We start from the raw sequence: 18238 nt of genomic DNA on the forward strand, positions 1-18238 counted from the left end.
ATGCCTATTTACTTAAATGGGTAAAGGATTTTACCCAGCAAGTAATCATCAAAGAACTCCTCATTCTTTTAAAATTTCACATTTAAAATGAGAATAACTGCTGTCTGATCCCACTCTTCGATACACATGTATGCTGTTGTTACTGGATACAACAAACTCCAAGTTCAAGCTATTGCCTATTACATCATTTGGACAATGTATCCTTAAAAATGAAGGCAAAAAATTTTCAAGCCTCCGATACCACAAATATTAAAGGAAAGAATTTCAAAGAAACCGTAATAATATGAAAACTTAATGGGCCACATTCCCTGGAAACACCGCTCCAGGGCAGTTTCTACAGAGGTGAATTCATCCCATTTCTTTGTGTTTCATGACTTCTATTGAAACATGACAAGAATGCCAAGGAAGTGAAAAAAATTAATGTCTCTAACATTGGGCAGATAACAATAACGGGGAAATTTTAAACTGTGTTTACATATAAGTAACAACCATTTCCACTTGGGCTTCCATCCTACAAACACTTCTCTTTATATTCACTGGTAGTTTCACTCATGTTGATGAAATCACAGACAGCAAAACCAGAGACTTAAACCTTGCCTATGCCAGATGACAATTTTGCTTATAAATATATTGGTATATTTAAATCAATCAATCTTTTAAACAGTGGTGCTATTATAGTATGCTTTTACCCGCCTAGCGTATACACTGGAAGTCTGTACAAGCTAGTGGCTCCTGTGGCTGGCATACATTCTATCAGTAAAAACCAGACATGTACATACAGCTTTGTCTGCAGTGTCAGTTGAAAAATAGAAAATATATCCCTAACTAACTCAATTATGCTAGAAAATCACAAGTACACTTGGACTTATTTCTACTTGCTAAGCATTACACAGATCTTTACAAATGAGAATATATGCTCCCAGAGAAAAGAAAAAGAGAAAAAATTCATTTTAATTTTGAATGTAAATTGAAAACCAGCGACGCAGCTGAATAATTCTGGCATCTCGCTGTGTCTAACGGTAATACTAAAGAAACCACTAATAGTTCAAGAACAGACAACTGAGGAAGTAAGGAGCTAGCAGCAGGAGGTGTCTGCAGTAGAGGCAGCATTAGTTTCAGAGATAATCTAGACTTCCCATCCCCACAATATATCCTGAGCCCTTTATCTGATTATAGAATTCAGAAAGATAAGAAAAATGAGGATTTCTTCAAACAGCAAGGTAAAATTCCTCTGTAAGCCATTGGTAATTCCACCCAGTGCTGAACTGACATATATACATAGGATGTATTTCAAATTTACCTCCATATCTTTACTTTAAAAAGGTAAATAAACCTCAGCCTGTGCTAGCCTCCTTCTCAAGCTTGCTTCCCCAGTGTGGAATTCTGTCTGAGATGGTATCTGAGAATATCTGAGCTATCTGAGAATGAGAAATCATTCTGCCTGAACAACTAATTTCCTCTCCCTTCAAAAAAGCCCTGCTTATGTTCTGTTGGTTGTGGTGGTATTAATAAATGGATAATCAAAGTGATCCAGAAAAAAAATACTCCGCAATTCAAAGCAAACTTAAATGTCCCAAATTAAGATGACCCAAAGTAAGAGCTTTGGATATTTATGAAGTATTCCATAATCTACTATTTTGATAAAATGCTTTATTATAACACCTAAAAAAAATATATTGAACCTGAAGAATTCCTTAATGAGTAACTGCCATGGGGATGATGGGGTCTAGAAAATTTTAAAACATTGTTTCAAGTGTATCTAAGAGTGCAATTAGGAAAAGAAAAAAACAGTGTCATTTGTACTAAGAAATAAAAATGTCCTCCATTTGTTTCATCCGGGATTTCTAACAGTTCTGTGCTCCTCAACAGGCAATTGATAGTGGGTTCAGATGTTATAACTATGTCTGAGATGTTCTGTGGGGAAATAACAAACAAACAAACAAGCAAAAAACAACCCACCCTTGAACTTGGAAAAAAAAAATCTTTGTTTTTATTTAGCAAATTGAGGAGTTTGGCTGCTAAATTCTCTAAAGATACACTCTTCACTGAATATATTCACTTTCTTCATAGTTTGCCTACATACTAAAGAAGTCTGAGCAAAGCTCGTTCATGGCCCAGGAGAGCAGCCCCATTCCAAAGAAGGATTTTCCTCACAATTTGGTGTTCTAATTATTGAAATCCCAAAGAGAGAAAACTAGCACAAGGTAGCAGAACAACTCAGCACAGGGAGGATTCGGATGGGCAACAACGAGCAGGTGGATCTGTAACCACAGCAGGATATTGCCTTATAAAACTCAGGAATCCTTCCAGTGTCAGGTAACCTGAAATACCAGAAAAATGTGTCATGTACTTCTTGGGGCTGGTACAAATAACCTAAGCCTGTCACCAGTCACTTTGTGGGAAAGCTTGATTAAATGATTTGCAATATCTAGGAACCTTGTAGCACTAGCAGGAAGATCATCCAGTATCCTTTTTCACTGCCTTTGCCTTGAGGTTACTCTTCCCTCCCTGCACACCCTCCCCCACCAATCCAATGCTTTTTATCAAATGCCTCCTAACACAGAAAAACTGTGGCATAGACCTTATGGGTTCTTCCATCATTTTTAACTCGTGCAGAGACCATGTTTTGTTTTTTACAGCGGGGAAGAGATATTGTGGAAAATGTAATGTACAATGGCAGCCATCACTTGACCGATTACCTGCCATTGGAATGTTTGATTTGTAATCCTGGCATTTGATGCTGTTTGAGGCCCTGTCTAAATCAGTAATGAAAACAAGCTCTGGGCATTTTTAGTGGTTTACCTTGATTCAGCATGGAAGAGCCTCAGTTGATTTGTGTAGTTCATGCATCCTAAAATAACTAATATATATGGTGGTTTTTACATGCCTCCGCATAGTTGTCAAATCATAGTGCTTATGTCATTTATTTTAAAACTTTACTTTAGATCTCCTAAAGAATCTTAGTCAAGTAAACAGAATTACTAGCCACTTAAAATACTTCTTTTTTAAAAAAAATATTAATATATATGTTAGTAATTAGAAATAATAAATCATCCATTGTTTTTCTCCAGTTTTTGCAGGTATCTCCAAATGTTATTGTTATCTTAATTAAACTGATTTATCTGTGGCTTTCACTCAAAGTATGAACTATAACCTATTTTTGTTCTGATTTTCAAATAGAGTCATTCCTCTAAGAATAAGACACATTTTACATCTCAACAGCAAACCAGAAATTGCGGACAATGATGCTTAGAAATGATGGAAGGATCTGCCTGAATGAGTGCATGTCAGTGGACTCAGGCAGGCCCTTTCCCCTAGCTTGGAAAGACTTATCAACGTCATGTCTCTAATGTGAACATCCCTTCACACTGCTACAACAAGGCAGCAGCTTACCTGCAGGTACACACAACTTCAAGGCTTCCTCCACAACTGACGACCAACATGGACTTGGCAGCGGAAGCCAGCACATCAGTGGTTACTAGAGAGCAACATGAGCAGGACCTCAAGTGAAAAATAAGCACAGCTGCTTTCCCCAAAGAGCTTTCTCTTAGACCATTACTAAATAGGTGCAACTTTGGTAGGAAAGGCTTTTTCTGTCCCCATGCCCTTCACAAACCAGACAAGTGTGAATTGAAAATAGGGGCAAATTTTGGAATCGGGTGCAGAATACTTGGGGAGAGTCACTGAAGAAGCAGGTGGAGAGAAGCAAGAAGTGCTAAGGAAATAAGAGAGGAAGAAGAGCTGTGGCTTTTGGGAAGTGACTCAGTGGACATTCTTACCTTCAGATTCATGTATGGGTGACTAAAGGGAGGAAGAACAGCACTTCTCACTGCACCAGAGGTTCATGATAAGGGAATACAGGGAAGACAACAGAAAGCATCTTATACCTTTTTTTGTATCACATAGCCATAAAAATATCTAGCACCTTGATATTACAGATGAGGAAGCATCCTGGGAGCACCAAAGATGGAGTAACGATCTGCCCTTTTTCAATTCTCCAGATTCTTTCTAGGTGAGTTGCAGTCAAATTATATTGCTTCATTTGCATAAAAAAAACCTAAAGAACAATTCAAAGATTTGACTAATGTTAAGTAAATAATTTTAGTAACAGGAAGGCAACTTTTTATAACCCTACCAAATTCTCTGCAGAAAAAACGTGTTTTGCTTTCACACACCAGAAAGTGCGTGATTAAAATTACTGGCTATTGGGTGAATTCACAACCCAGTCTCTGAACAGGTTATGAATATACAAATGCACCCATTAAACATGGTAGAAATGTCCAGTAAGACAGAGTATCTAGATATCTACATTTAAATATGGAGGAATACTAACTTCTGCCCTAGTTTCTTAATCTTAACACGTAAGAAGAAATTTGATCCAGAATCCATTGCAACTAATGGAAAAGTATGCTTAACTTTTTGTCGACTCTAATCAGGTGATTAATTCTTCCTTATATTTATCTGAATTTGAAGGTTTTGTCCACGATCTCAGGGAAGCAATGAGATTTTTCAGTGGATGAAATGAGATGATGTAGCTATTGTGTACCATGACTATCGCTATACAATTTCAGAGGGAGAGAAATCTAGGGCATGTACTGTGAATCCTAACACTGTGTCACAATGTGGTAATGAAACAGCACAGTAAGACTCTGCTGCTGTGAATAAAGAAGGGAAGACTGTCCTCACACGGAGGTGAGTATGGAGTCTTTTTCCAAAATGCACTTTGTTTCATAATGAACACAACACTCACTTCTCATTATATCTTGTTATCACTTCAGGCCTTGACCAAAGCCAGCCAGAAATCTGGTATTAGTAATGGGGATCCTTTCAGGTGTTGAATGCTCGTCAGTCAAGAAGATAAAATTCACCCTTTGGTCAGTCGAGGGGAAATAAGAAATGTCCATTCTGACACAAGGCTCGGGACAACCGTTTGGCTCCCACAAAACGAGCGGCACTGCCACAAAGAAGTTCTTTTCTGATGACTAATTTCTCCATGTAGATTCTGCAAACCCCTTCTTAGCTGATGAAGTAAATTCCGTTTCAAAACCATGCCAGCTTTCCTCATTTCTGGATTAAAATGGCCATTTACAGTCAGTATCGCTTTGCCTGAAACCACCTACAAGGGTGGTGTACGAAATAGGCTGTGCTTTCTAGAAGCAGTTAAATGAAACAGTAGATTCATTTAGGTATCTTGAGTCTTCTGCCATAAAATACCATGTGCTAGAGTCATGCTGCATCCAAAACTCAAATAATTATGTGTGATTTTGAATAAGAACATTTTTAAACAGTAAGGAAAAGGACAGCACAGTTTTACATAGACTAGGTTTTAACTTCTGCAAACTGGATTATTTTTATATACCCTGATACAAATTGTTAGCATAATGAATTAATCTCCGCAATCTCCTTGTAAGAGATAAGAATGCTCTGTAATTCTTGTGCCATCTGATATGAGTATGCATAAATACATACTTAAGCTAGAACAGCTTTCCAGGCAATTGTTTTTGACTAAGGTTTTATATGTAGCAAAGTTCCTTTACGTTTCATATTATAAAATTAAATTATAATTCCAAGACAGACTTTATCAACTTCTCATTGCACTGGTATGTGAGAAAATTTCACAGTGAATACTTGTCCGCATTATAAATAATTTAGAATAAATCAGTCTATAATTAACTGAAAGAACTCATTTAAACAGGCATCTGTAATTCAATTTTTTGTTTTTACCAAACTGTTTATTTATTATTTTTAAAATCACATCTATAAAAATATTGCTACTCTGCCTTTTTATTGCTAATTTATAGCATATTATGGAAAAGAAAAATCCTTTGAGAATGTTTCCATAGGTAACCTTTACAATAAGAATTGCATACGCAAATGATTAATTTTGAACATGAACTGACTGACTGTACAAGCAAATTCCTACTTTCTCATGGTAAATATACTACTTAGTCAGGAAAATCAGTCCAGTAAAAATACAAAGTTTTCACATCACATATTTCAAAACTGAGCCAAATACTGAATCACTAAAGCACACTCCTAAAAAGAATCAAGTAAAGATCATTGATGATTCAGATTCTCAGTGAAGACATAAACTACTCCTGCGTGAATTAGATTCTTTACCAAACAAGAGAGATGAAACTGCTGACAGTCTTTTATAAGCCTTACTAATGTAGTTAATGTTACTAATGGACATTTATCTAGGTGCAAGCAGACATCTTGCTCAGAGAGCAGTTTTGCTTCCAGTAGCAATTTTGTCTCTATGCTGAAACCCTATAGCCAGCCTTTGACTCTCTGCTGAAAGAGTCACCAGAAGTACAAATTTGCATTAACAGAAATGGTGCCCTGTGACGTCTTGCAGTGTGGAATCTAGTGTCTACTTGTGGTTTTTACATACAAAATGGTATTGAAGTCCCCAGTATAATCAGTGACAATGTGATCAATACAGCCAGGTAGTTCAAGGCAGTTCAGCTCACCTTAAAGTAGACACATAATATTAGGTAAGCAAAATTTCTCCTTGCGCTCCATTGAGTAGGGTAGGGTTTGCTTCATTCACACAGACATCCTCTGCCTTCTGAAATGGCACAGGGACTTCTGCCTGCCCTCCCTCCGGCCCTCCAGAAGGGCACAAGTCTTGCACTTTTTATCTTATATCTGTCAGACCAACCTCAATGTTTCGAACACTCGGGTATCCTGGCAAGAAATGCCCATGAGTGGGCAACTAAATCAAATGCTAGAGCCCCATCAAATATAATGGGAGGTTAGACACCTGCTGACATGTAGATACTTGAATTTAAATACCTTAGTACGGATGTTTTCAACGGAAGCTGAAACTCACCCTTGTTTTCTCTTAGCCATTGAACCGACCTCTCATTCTTTCACATCAATTCACGTGGTGCATTTTGAGGCTTACACACGATAACTTGGAATTGAACAGAAACTGTTGACTTACAAAAAGCTCCATGAGTGGTAATAATCTTTTAAAGTCAGAGACTTTAGGCATTATGTTTCTTTTTACAAGCATCAAAGGATCTGTTTCAAGAGTAAAAGAATTATACAGAAATGCACGGAGTCTGCAAGCATAAAAACACAAAACAAAACCAACCAAACAAAACACATGGAAGGACAATATCACTTTAAATATTCTGAACCCATCAACAGGAATATAATTCAATGTCATATGAACAATTTGAGGCTCATATTTACCCAAAACAAATCTGCTGGTCAAATGAGATGGTGATAATACACTTTCTGATAAGAAAGAAAGTAAAAGGCATCTTCCTGAGAGGCTTTTCTAACTGAATAATAGGGCTGTGGAAGAAGGAAAATATATAAAAGAAACTCATGCCTTGAAATAACTCAAAAAAATGGGGGAGGGTGGTAGAAGGGATGTGTTTGTTACAAAGATTCCTACATGGTATTTGGGAAACTAGAAAGCACTGGTATTTTCCTCTATTTTTCTTTAAATCTGCATCACTGCATGCTGAAAGTGACCTACATCACTCTCCATACAGTACATCAAATAACCCATTATTTAACAAATCAGTGAAGCACCTCTACTAAATGAAAGGAACCTATAGCTTTAATCCCACTTCGATTAACTTCGTTCTTCTCAGAAAGCGGACCTTAATTTATATCAATTTTCAGTAATCTTTACAAGAAAATGCTACTTCACTTACACATGCTGTTTGACAGCAAAATGAATTTCTCGGGCATGTGGATACCCTATGATGGTTCCAATAAAAATTGCCCCTAGTAACAATGAGGATGCCGAACACTTTCTGTCTGCTTAAATGACTTCTTTGGTTAGACAGACGATGAGGTTTAATGATGTATATTGTGAATTCTCTCCACTAACAAATACAAGTAACACTTTGATCAGTGGAAAAACCTCAAGGACATTTGGTACAGCCATTTAAAGTTTCCTATACATCTCTGTAGACAGGCATTTTGTTACTGTATTCAGATATACAATTACAGATCTCCGTAAAGGACCAATTGAGTTAAATATTTCTGAAGGACAGCAGAACAGCATGTTATTTTTACAAATGGGGAAACCAAGGAAAGGAGTCTTTCAGGATAATGTTTTAGAAGTGGGGCAATCTAAATGTAATCAGTTAATTACATAATTAGGCACTATACTTAATTTAGGTGGCCCAATTCTGTTAGGCACCTATACTTCTCAAGTTAATTGATTATTTTTCAGAAGTCTTGTATCTGTGTGCCATTTATCAGCGTCTACAGACCAGGACTTCAAAGACAGTCAAACACGTACCTCTTATTTATTCGCTTAAGTATAGTGGGACTTATAACCTGAAGCAGAAATAGAAGCTTTGGTATAATTTGCGCATGTACTTATTTTTGCAGAGTTAAGCCTAAATCCATAACAAGATCTGCTCAGATGTCAATGAGATGCACAAAAGTCCTGTTAAATTATTCCCTAATCCTGTAATCTTCTCAAGCCCTAGAGAAGCCAACATTTTTGCTGAATAACACGCATACAATTAAGTCTTGATACGCCAAAGACGTCTGATGACCAAACGCCAGCAGATCAGCCAGTTCATTTCTTTCGCACCTCAGATGTGCAGATCACACTCAAGTAAGTGTGTAGATGCTGGAACAGGTTTGGCAGCAGGAACAGACCACCTGTGACCTTGTTTGTTAGCACATACACAATAACGGGAGGGAGAGTCGAAAAAGAAGTAGGATCCCTGTTTCCAAGTTCCTGTGCTAACATGAAGTGGAGCCTGGACCTGGTCTGTAAGTGCCTTAGCCTTCAAGCTGCCTCTCTCTGTAGCCTTCTTTATTTGAATGACTACTTAAAAAACAAATTACCAAGTGGAACATCTGCAACAGAAAGGACTGGGACAGGCTTACTCCAAAACAGTCTCTGTCCAAAGACTGAGTAATTCCATGCAGCCTCAGTGATGTAGGTTCGAAATGTTGCTTCACCTCAGGCAGAACAATATTACAAACATACGTTTGACCATCAACGGGATACTAAAGTAATCACAAGGCTTCAATATGTTATGCAGGTGAGGAAATGGTTGCTTATTTTCAAATTGTCAGGACTAACTACTAGACTGTCTTAAAAAAACATCAAGGGTTCCGACAATAAGCATGAGCGGAACTAGACTCCTCACCACCATTTGGATTTAGGCAGACAGAGTTGAATTAAATTCCCGGCCAAATTTAGATATCTGACTCCAGGCTTCTATTCAGTTGCTCACACACAGGTATAGAGTGCTTTTTGAACTCTCCCAAGGTTGCCTGGCCTCCGGCTGGTGATTCAAAAAGGCACAGAACTCCTGCAAGTCTGCTGCCAAAACTGCCAGCCTCAGGGTGATGTTTTTGACACTGTAGAGCATCTCAGGTGTGCTAGGCACCCATCACGAGGTAACCCAGCAGAGCCCTTTGTCCCTACATTCCAAAGAGTCTATTCACCTGATCAAAGGTAGGCATTTATTTTATGCTGGATAACTCTCTAGACTTTGCTGACTGCAGACTAGGCATTAAGATACCAAAATTTAGGTAGGTTTATTGCAATACTGAACGTTGCAAGATTTAGGCTCCTTGGCAGCTTTGTCCATGAAATTACCTGTCTCAGCGCAAAATGGTTGCCAAAAAATTAAATAAATGAACTTGCTTCACATAGCTGAAAAAAATCTCACTTCTGTTTTGCAGTTCTGAGGTTGACATACACTCTTAGAGCCAGTGGTGAAACTAATACTAGGGAAATGCTTTCTTAATGGTATTTCTCACAGACTGTTAAGCAAAAGATACTCTCAGAAAAGCCAGCTTAGGATTTGGGATTTCTAACTAAAGAAAAAGATGTCAGTCCTGAAATTCCTTTTTTATAGCATCTTAGATTATTTTGCACTGTCTTACACTGCGAGAGCATGTATAATTAATGTGGCAGCAACAAATCCAAACATATGGATTTGTATGTTTTGTGTTGGTCTTTGTTAAAAGGACAACAATCTGTACAAACACAAACAAACCCTGTTGCCCTTCACTCTTCCCTCCCTCTGGGGTTAGCATTGTAAAGGCAGACAGTTTACAAAGCTTTTTGACGTTTAAATACGTAGACATCTGAGCAAATGTTATAATTTTGCAGTAAAGTTTTATTTAATCATAACCTTTTACTGACATGTGGTTGATTAATTAAGTGGGTGTCTGACTTAAGTTTAGATAAAATGTTGCTAGAACAAAAATGGATGTCGAGGATTTTTTTTAAAATATCTCCCTCTGTTTCATATACAGCTCAAGAAGAGACACCTAATTAGGTTTTTACCAGTTCAAGAAATAACAATTCATTGTACTTCTAATTTGATGTTTAGACATCGATTATTTCAACTTTAAGACAAATTTGTAAGAAAGATATTTAGGTATCATAATACCCATACTCAAGTGATGATATTTTATCAAGGCCATTAATGACAACAGTACAATCTGGCTTGGATGATACTCAAGATCCAGGTATAAATCATTTAAAAAAAAAGTAGCAGTAGCAAACAAACATGAGCACAAGCAGGTAACAGTTTTTGGCAGCACAGTTTTCATGTGAAGCCCACTCTGGGGCTCAAGCGTGTTGGTAGGAAAAGCAGAGATGCACCCAAGCAAACTATAGCTTTCCTGAGGACAAAAGGAGGGGGTGGGGGGAGTACCATGTGTTTAAAATTAGAAACTCTTCTCAAAGCTGATGATTACCGTTAAATATAAATGAGGGAGTCCAGCACATGACTGTCAAACAGAAACAGCTCCATAGCCGTAAGGGCCTTTCTTAAAACCATCTGAGTTCTAGCCTGCTGTAAGAAAGGTGATCAGTCACGCATCCCACAATCATACAAGGGAAAAAATACTTAATAAGAGTCTTAAGATATTTGACCCAAAAGATTTGATCTAATATTCTTTATATAATATAAAATTATCTTGGTTGACTTCGTCAAAAGTCCCTGAGGAGCTATTGCATAGTCACAGCTACTGTGTTTTGTTAACTGCCCATTTTTTCCTCAAATGAACCTTGCTGAAGATGCCTACTCATTTCAGCTTTCAGAAAGGTCACTCCTGATTTTGAAAGCATGGATGAAATTCAAAAACTACTGATAGTCTTTGTCTGGCTTTTATGATTTACTCATTTCCCTGTTCGCTTGTTCCTTTTCTTCCCTTCACTCCCCCTCTTTTCCCTTTTGGCTCATACTCATTTTGTGCATGGATGCCTGAGGAGAAAAAAAAAAAAAAAGCCTCAACGATGCTTTTTCTCTTTTAACAAGTTAATGAAGAAATAATAGTCCAGGATGAAGCTATATTGGAAACACAGAGTCTTTTTCTTTATCTGACAGATACAAGCAGCCTGTCTCCTAATCAACAGCAAGATACCTGGCTGGAAATTCTGCCAATGCTGCTTCTTTTATTCAATGGATAGTCATTCAATCAATATTAAATGCATCTCAGCCAAAAAGGGAGCTAAAATTTATCAATCTTAAGTGATCTGAAAAAAAAAGCAAACAATAGAACAAAAGTCAGGAAATATATAGGCTTTTTTCCCCTGCTTATTTGCATTTTTTTTGCTCTGGTAATACATTATGCCAGTATAAATGAGTGCATGACCAGTGCCTGAGATTCACATTTATTCTTCTAAAAACCTACAGGAAATCACTCAAGCTATTGCTCTTGCAACTAAAACATCTGCACTGCCACGGATTTATTTCATATTACACCCTTAATTAGCTCATATGTGCATAAAATCTGAAGATGAAAAATGTCTTCCTTAATACAAGCAGGCAGGGTTTTCAATGTCTCAAATCCCATTTATTTTTCTTTCAGATATGTTAGAGCATATAAAAAATCTGGGGGCTGTCTGAAAGACTACATATATTAGAACTGAGGGTTCCTACAAGTAAGATTTAATGACATGAACTAATAATAAAATCTCCATTGTGCAATTATTTACTTACAAGAATTCTTACTTGAAGTGAGAACATAAACAATGGCTTAAAAATACATGGATACTTTCATTGCTTCTACCAAGTCTGCAAGCGCATGATGTTATCATTTGGGTTATATTTCATTTTTGTCTGTTGTTTTGGTTTTTCTTTTCCCCTGAAGACTGGACCCCTAAAGAAGCAGGGAAAGCGTTTTTTATGATATACCACAAGGTTCTGAAAGACAAAAAACTGAAAAGGGCTTTTTTTTTCCCCTTAGATCTTTTGCAGTTACTACAATCTTAGGTGATCTCTAGTTATCTATTTTTCAGGCGGAAGTGATTTTTTTAAGCCATCACTGACCCTTTAAAATTGCTAAAAGGTTTCCATTTGTTTCCAGATTTTAATGACTTCAAAAAATTCAGCTTCAGTTTAAACTGTCAAAGCTCATTCTCAGCCCAAAAGTAATTACAAAAAAAAAAAAAAAAAATCAACCAGAAATGTCTTCCTGACACTCACTAATTTGACATGACGAGACACAGTGATTGAGAGGGGTTGGAAACTCATGATTAGCAGAGCTTTATAGTGAAGCCACCACAGCACAATATGTGCAGATTGCTCTATGCCATAGCTACATCTCCCTCAAACCCTCAGTACCAGCCTGGCTGACAGGAGACACCGTCCTGATTTAAAAACACATAAAGAATGCATCTCCCCTATTTTTTTTTCCAAAGGAAAAAAAAAATAAAATACCAAAATCAACAAGAGACTGCAACTTGATACTTTGCTTGGCCGACAGGGGAAGAACTGATTTCACCCATCAGTAGAGATGGGAATGCAGGAAATGAAAAATGCAATACAAAAATAAAACAGACAGTGACTGAAATTTTACATCTGGACATGCTCAGTGATGATCTGCTAAGATTTTGGCAGAGCATAATGAAGAACCATCTTCTTTGTGACCTCGCTGCACATTTTCTCTGCCCAGCTTGGCAGGCACATCTGCTCCTGGAACAATTTGCATGAGGCAAATTTTAATTGAGTCACTGAAACACATAGCCATAGTCTGCAAAAACCAAACAGACCAAGTCTGCCTTTGCATCAGACAAGGGAAAAATACAAGTGAGATAAAATAATAATTGGTCCAGCAATATTGAAGTATTTCTAATCTTTGCTGGTTTACATACTTCAAAACTTAATCTCTTCCTCTTTCCTTTTCTAAATTAATTCTTTTCTTTCCTCCTGCAACAATATTTTTATTACAGTATACACTGATATGCTTTTTGCCCTATTAACCTGCTCTTCCAAAGTGAATGAATCTTAGCAACCAAGTTACCCAGCAAAACAACAGCATTAGTAAAAAAGTCGGAATTTCACCTCAACTCCAACCAGTTGTCTCAGTAAACTGATAATTTCACCCCCAATTAAGGACGGTTAAATCCTAAAATAAGCAACGCTATTTCCATTTCTCTCTTACTTGGCAATAACAAAGACAATAACACTATATAAAACAATTACATTAAAATAAATGTTCGGCTAACTTTTTATTTAAATCTAAATGCTGACATGAAGGTTCCCGCGCAAGTGGCCACACTGTATAACCTATATCAAAGTGAGTTTTTGACCCTTGACTAGAGTCCTAATCCTGTCAGCTATTTTAAGGAGTATATATGTATGTTTGTGTGTATATACACACACAGAGATCGCACTGCCCATTGGGTACATAATCACAGAGTTTTCACAGCCCTGTCAGCGATCAGCACTATCTCAGGATGACAAACAGGTGGCCACATACAGTTCATGAGCAATTCGCATCTGGTTCCCGTGCTGGGACTGCAGTATGTGGCCAGTCTGTTTACATGAAGATTTTGGGGTAATCCAAATTCTCTGTCAGAGAAAGTGAAGCAGCCAGGTTGTGAGAGCAACGCTGCAGTCTGCCCCGGTACCGAGCCAGACACCTAGCCCAGCCCTAGCCCATAACACAGTAGATATTAGGAGCATTTAAACAGCCCACTTAAGAGCTGCTTTCAGAGTAACCCCTCAAAGCCACCCCACTAAGCACGAAGAACGTAGTTTTGGAGCTTGTCCAGATGGAGATGTTGAAATGTGGCTCATGCGGCCACGAAGGCTGGCCAGCCTAATCTACCTTGCAGCTGGGCTGGTTGACATCAAACAGCGGTCTGAAGTCTGGGGAGCTCCCTGGCCAAGCTCTGCCTATCCATGCTGACTTGTAGAGATGGCCCAAGCCCAGATGACCTACAAATGCTCTTTGCCCTAGCAACAAAAGACATACCGTGGCCACATACCAACACCTCAAAAGCAAATATTAATACACAAAAGTGGAGACACCAGACATGACCTATTGGACTCATACAAGTTTCAAGGAGAGGCATACTCGGCCTTGAGGTAGATGCAGCATAGAAACCAGTCGTCTTTGTCTTTCTCACAAGTGTGCGTCCACCCAATGGCGCAGCATGTATGTATGCAGCATTTCTCCCATGGAACCACCTCCTAGAGGTCCCTTACTGAGTACAGCAAACACCCACTACATCCAGAACAGACCGTTACTCCTTTTAAACAGGAAAAAGCATAACCAATGCTTTTAGAAAGCATCAGCTTTCTATTAGTGCTAAAACAATTTCTTTAATAATGAAAATATTTTTCACTGGATGTACGCAGAGTTTGTTTAACAAGAAAATCTAAGCAGAAAAGAAAAACTCAGCATTACATTTAAAAGAAGGAGTAGGAAAAATACCCATAATTGTGAAATGGGGCTGAATTAACACTGCCATAGGAGTTTTACGCTTTGCTGTTTCTAATCCCATTCATAGTTCAGTTTTATCAGAGTACTGAAGTGCTTCAAAAACGTTTTTATGTTTTGTGTACTATATCTTTTCTAGGCATACCTATAAAGTTCTTCACAAAATGTGGCTATACACCTAGAAAAGAAGCCACCTATTTTTCATTTTCATTCAAATATTGCAATATGCACTACGGTTCTCATGCAGTACTGGCTGTAGACCCATTAGGAATAGGAAATTGAGTCAAGAAAGCATGCAGGTATACACAGTGTTTTCTAAATACAGAGATCAGGCCAAAAGCCAGCACGCTATAAAACGGGAAAGCATCCAAAAGAGAGCTTTATGCTGTTCTCAGGCATAAATATTTATCAACCAGTGCAAGAGAATGTGACATTCCTCCACAAGCAAAGAATTTGCTCAGAAAGCATTCCAGAAGAGACAGAGGGGAGAAAGAAAGACGAAGGGAAAAAAAAAAAACAAACAAAATACTGTTGCCTTTATGATGTCAAGCTCGGTTATAGCATAGAGCCCCAGCTAAGAAGCTGAACTAATCACTGTTACTTTTGTTGTCAGGGAAAATGAAGCCTCTTCCAGAACACCAGCCATCTCCATGAGTTGCCAACCACTGAGTGAAGCACAACCAAAATGGCAAAAGATCATTACGCCACATGAAAGCTGAAGACAATTTACAAGTTGATGCATGTGCTAAATGAAAACAAGCAGGCTGTGAGCACGCACCACACTCATCTCATTAAAGCATTACACACCTTTTCTAGCTTTCATTTATTTTCCTCTCAGAGAAACACAATCAGCTTGCTTAGTTTCCTAATGAGTATAATAGACAATCATGTAAAGTAGACTATTGCTTGGTAAAAATGCAGTAGAGAACTGCAGGCAGTCTATTAGATGTAAACTTGCTTAATTCTTTAATTATGTGTCTTTGATCAAAAGCAGCTCACTTGGAAAGATTTTTTAAAAGCAAAGTAATGAGCACTCACCTTTCATGTACAGCATTGACTGTTAGGCCAACCTGATATAACTGTGGTATCACTGATTGTACGTCAAGCACACCACTAAAAATTGAGATAATAAATGTTACTTACAGCTATTAAAGCTTTTCTTTTTTTCAGACGCAGGCCTGTAAGAGCTGTTCTGCACTTTTAGCTTTTCTTTCCATCTCTGTCAAGAATCTCAGGGAATGTTTAAAAGAGATAATTGAGGCCATTCATCATTTTTTTTCCTGCTTTGTCCTCAACCCCTTTCCTTTCCTCATTAACCTCAAAATCTCTATTGAAGATCTCTCTCCTCTTACTTCCAACAACTTACACTGTTCCTTGGACTTCATCTTCTGACAACCCTCAATCTAGACACAATTTCTTCAAGCCTCAACTACCTGGTACCTATTTATTTATCACATATGGCTATTTCCTTCTCATCTCCTTACATGGTCACTCAAATAATAGTTTTCTCTGTTCAGGCTTGGTGTCATTTTTTGAAAGAGTTGCAAACAAAGTTAATGTTATTTGCTATTTTGTTTTTACAATCACACTAAATTATTGGCCTGTAAGTGATGCGACAACTGAAAAAGCCTCAGAAATCCCTGCTCCAACTTTTTGCCTACTGAGCATAAACTAGTTTCTATCATTTTTGACTGGCCAAGGCTCCAGCCCACATCACCACGTACTAACAGTGAAATCAGCGGCCACACGACAAAACCAGAGAATTGACCGTGAAATGGCTTTGATCCCAGCCTGAAACTTGTCATGGCAAGCAGGGTCTAGAATGGAGTAAAAAGGCTTTTCAAAGCAGCAAAACTGGGAGTTCAATTAAATTACCTGTATATTTTGAATAAAAAATTGTAACTATTTATCAACCTATCTTAAGTGTATTTGTAGAAACATACATAGCCATGAGAGAGTACACTTAAAAGATGTTCTTTATTATTTCTCCTTTATGTTGAAGAATCACTAAACTTACGACTGATATCAAAGCCAAGACTAATTCACGCTGCCTACTTCAATCTAACTTCCTTGGAGGGAAAAGAAAAACAAAAACAGAAACAAAAACAAAATAAAAGCAGCTAAGAGACTGAAATTAGGGGGAAATTAAAGTACAGGAATGCATAGGAACAGTGTGTGCAGCATTCCTGCAGTTTACTGCACATCAGGAAAATCTGTAGCTACCAACGCATGGTCCTTTACAGAAACGGCTGTTCCTCTCCTGCAAGTGTCTCTTTTACACAGAAACCTGTGAAAATATTAAGCATCCCAACTTGAATTCATTTTAAAGGATCATTAATGTAATTTTTCTTTCCTGCAAATGAAAAAAAAATAATTTCTTATTATAAAAATTCTGCTGTATTCGGTTTCATCCCAAGACGTGTCTAAATACTCCTCATGCCCTACACAACTGCATGATTTGCCTCCACAGTTCAGGTCTGCATTATAAGGTTTCTGCAAGGAAAAGAACCTACACATTGGACATAAAATTCCTGATTTGCCTTGCTTCTCAATACAGCCAAAGTTTGTGCAGATTATTGTTTCATAAAAATAAAAAAAATAAGTGCTTAACAGTATTGTAGGAGGGCTTACCAAACCCAAAAATGTAAAAAAAAAAAAAAAAAAAAATTTTATATATACATATAAATATATACACACAATTCTGAAAACCCGTTTTAACATCATGCGTTCACTTGTTAAAATTCTGCAGTCCAGAATCTATTCCAGCTCCAGAAATAACAGCCCATATTGTCATACTGTTTCTATTTACAGTTTCTTCTCTATGTCAAATATAATGACCTAATTCCTTGATACCCTTGTTAGGACACATGTAAATCAATACCATGTTTTGCCACACACTCCGTCAAAGTCTTCTTTTTGGGTAAACACATACATGCAATTACTAGAAGATCATCAAGATTTATTTGGATTTTAGAGTCAAGGAAATTTTCCCTGACTTGCATGAAATGTTGATCTTGTTCTTTTTTTAAGATAGATTTTTGCACAGTTTTCAGTAACATTTCCAAGACATCAGTGGTTTCTGACTGTGATGACTGCTCATCATATAATTTATATTAATGTTAACTTTCAGAAAAACAGAGGTTTTATAAAAGATGAGAATGTTTGAAATATTCTTCTTATTCAAATTCCACTTGCTTCTCAGAATCATAAATTACATCATTAAAAAGCAGCCCAAGTGCAAATACTGATATTATGTTAAAGAATACGATTGACAAGAGTAAGAATTGCAATTATGACATGCACTAAGCAACTGTGTTCCAATGCAAATGAAACAAATAATTACATTTCTTATCACTACAAATTGATAGTATTCAAAAAGTAAAAGACTTCAGTTTCATATAATTTCTAATTGCCTCTAACTAGGATCTCTAGGAACTGGATCCTGTTTTATCTACTTTAAAGTCATAAAATTAGCACAGCTCTCATGCCCTATATCTGTTTAGTCTCATATTTCTTCTTCTGACTAAGCTGAGTTTCATCAGCTGTTAGCTGCCTG

At 37.4% G+C, this 18238-nt stretch overlaps 1 protein-coding gene and 1 long non-coding RNA gene across 4 annotated transcripts in view; one reads left to right on the plus strand and one right to left on the minus strand.

Annotated features, from left to right (window-relative positions):
• Positions 1-16832, plus strand: part of LOC128903637 (uncharacterized) — a 43311-nt gene extending 26479 nt beyond the window's left edge. For both annotated transcript variants that reach the window (XR_008464140.1, XR_008464139.1), the window contains exons 3-4: positions 3181-4012; positions 15296-16832. This is a non-coding gene — a long non-coding RNA (uncharacterized LOC128903637). The remainder of the gene's footprint in view (positions 1-3180; positions 4013-15295) is intronic.
• TAFA5 (TAFA chemokine like family member 5) overlaps positions 1-18238 on the minus strand; it is a 320394-nt gene that overhangs the window by 112939 nt on the left and 189217 nt on the right. The gene's annotated exons all lie outside the window — the stretch shown is intronic.

This window comes from Rissa tridactyla, chromosome 1, assembly GCF_028500815.1.
Source record: "Rissa tridactyla isolate bRisTri1 chromosome 1, bRisTri1.patW.cur.20221130, whole genome shotgun sequence".
Taxonomy (NCBI): domain Eukaryota; kingdom Metazoa; phylum Chordata; class Aves; order Charadriiformes; family Laridae; genus Rissa; species Rissa tridactyla.